Consider the following 2,559-nt stretch of genomic DNA (forward strand, 5'->3'; position numbering starts at 1 on the left):
GACCATACAGTGATTGTCTTTCTGCATCAGGCTTATTTCACTTAGCATAACGTCCTCTGGGTTCATCCACCTTGCCCTGAGAAACGAATGTGGTTTTAACTAACAACTTGACCAAGTCTCACGTTCAGTGTTCTGGGTCTGTGAAAAGCTAGACTGCCTACCCCCAGGTTCCTTGAAAAATCTGAACAGGTGACTACACCATATGTGTGATCAAGATATGATCAGCAGCAGACCTGTGATGTGGGAGGGTCACCCTCTTGCATTGAAGATCGTTTTCAGTGGCAAGGAAATGGAAAGTTGACCAACAGTGTTTACTTTTGTTCAGAAAAGTACTTTCCTCTGAAAATAAGATATTTGGAACTGAATGTTTGCTGGCATGGTTTAGCTGCTTAGCGAAGCCATCTTTACTGGATCCAGGCTCTGCCTTTTCATCTTTGCCACCATCAGTGTGAAGATTTATTTTTAATGGAGGTATAATTTCTACCCAATAAAATTCATCCATTTCAAGTGCATAGTGTGCTGAGTTTTATCAAATGCATAAGGTCATATAATAATACCATGGTCGAGATCTAGAACATTTCTGTTGCCCTAGAAAGTTACCCTGTGACCCTTCTATAGTTGCTCTTCCCAATCTATCCCTAGGCAACCAACCTACTTTCTGCCACTCTGGTTTTGCTTTTTCTACAATTTCATATAAATGGAATCATGTAGTATGTAATCTTTTTGTGCTTGGCATATTCCTCTTAGCATAATGTTTTTGATTCATTCATAATGTTATGTGTGTCAATATTCTGTGCCCATTTATTGCTGAGTAGTATTCCATTTATTTGTGCATTCATCAGCTGATGGGCATTTCTGTTGTTTTCAGTTTGGGGCTATGATGGATAACAATGCTACGAGCATTGTGTGTGGGTCTTTATGTGGGCATGTTATCATTTCTCTTGGGTAAATTCATAGGAGTGGGACTGCAGGTCGTATGCTAGGAGTATGTTCAACTTCATAAGGAATCGCCGACCGTTTCCCCAAGCGGCCATCCCATGTTGAGTTCCAATGGCTCCATATCCTCAACAATACTTGGTCTGGGTAGTCATGTTAGTTTAAGCCATTCTAGCGATAATTTGCTGTCATTTAAATTTACACTTCCCTGTGCTTGCTTTGGCAGCACATATACTAAAATTGGAATGGTACAGGGAAGATTAGCGTGTCCCCTGCACAGGGATGACACACAAATTTGCAAAGCATTCCATATTTATGAATAAATAAATAGACAAATAAATGAATGTGATGACTAGTGATATTAAGCATCTTTTTTTTAACATTCACAATAGAAGTTTATTACATATCAAACATTTTAATGTCCTTAATGTAAAAGGCAAATACCAATCTAAAAATATAAACAAAAGTCTTGGAAAGTTTATTTCATACAAATGACAAAGAATATATTAAAAATTAAGATAGAATAGAAGTAAAATACTGTTAGGCGTATCAAACTGGCAAATGTAAAGAATAATGGTAATACCCATTTTAAGGATTGGGCTTCTTGAAAATTCTCAGCACAACTTTTCCATTTGACAATTTGGAAATGAATATCAAAAGTCTTAATAATATTTTATGAAGCAGTGGTAGATCTAGAAATGTATACTAAGGAAATGGTTAAAGTATTATCAAAATATTTAAATACAAAAGTAGTCCCCAAAGATTTTTTTAATTATACAATTTTCAATTACTTGAAAGTACAAAAATTGTTGATCAGTTAAATAAACTATTTCTCGCCATGAAATACTATGCAAGTATTACAAATGATATCGTAGAAATTTATTTTGCTATACAAATACTTGATTACAATGTGGTCTTAAAAAGAATAAATATATTAAGATTTTATTTTATGCTAATCTGCATAATATTGGCATAGTATCTACATCTACATAGTATCTCTACATGTGAGAGTGATTATTTCTTGGTGGTAGGATCATAATTATTGTTTTCTTCTTTCTATGTGGCTGTATTTGATTTGGGTTTTTCTAAAATATAAATCATTCATTCTTTTCCTCATTGATTTTACATGTTCTAACATATGCCAAATTCTTACCCTTATATTTCTTATCTATTTCTGAGCAAATAATGTCAGGTAAAGAAAGTCTTCCTTCATTATTTTTTATTTTAAAAATATTTCTGAATGGTGTCCGGTTCTTATTCTTCCAGATAACTTTATGGTTACTTCACAAAGTTTTTAAAAAAATTTTTGTTTAAATTCAATTAACATCTAATGTCTTATTGGTTTCAGAGGTAGAGGTCAGTGATTCATCAGTCTTATATAATAGCCAGTGTTGAATATCTTTTCATATGTTCATTTGCCATCTATATATCTTCTCTTGGACATAGCTATGCAAATTTTTGACAATTTTCTCTTTCTTTCTTTCTCTCTGCTTGCTTGCTTTCTTTCTTTCTTTCTTTCTTTCTTTCTTTCTTTCTTTCTTTCTTCTTTCTTTCTCTCTTTCTTTCTTCCTTTCTTGCTTTCCTTCCTTCCTTCCTGACTTCCTTCCTTCTTTCTTTGCTGAG

The 2,559-nt window shown here is 33.7% G+C and overlaps 1 non-coding gene across 1 annotated transcript; it reads left to right on the forward strand.

Moving 5' to 3' along the window:
* The first annotated feature begins 1,146 nt into the window (after window positions 1-1,146).
* LOC113919027 lies at window positions 1,147-1,253 on the forward strand. Its single transcript, XR_003518772.1, has one exon. It is a non-coding gene; the product is annotated as a U6 spliceosomal RNA (small nuclear RNA).
* The last annotated feature ends 1,306 nt before the right edge of the window (window positions 1,254-2,559 follow it).

The sequence above is a fragment of the Zalophus californianus genome, chromosome 1, assembly GCF_009762305.2.
Source record: "Zalophus californianus isolate mZalCal1 chromosome 1, mZalCal1.pri.v2, whole genome shotgun sequence".
NCBI lineage: Eukaryota > Metazoa > Chordata > Mammalia > Carnivora > Otariidae > Zalophus > Zalophus californianus.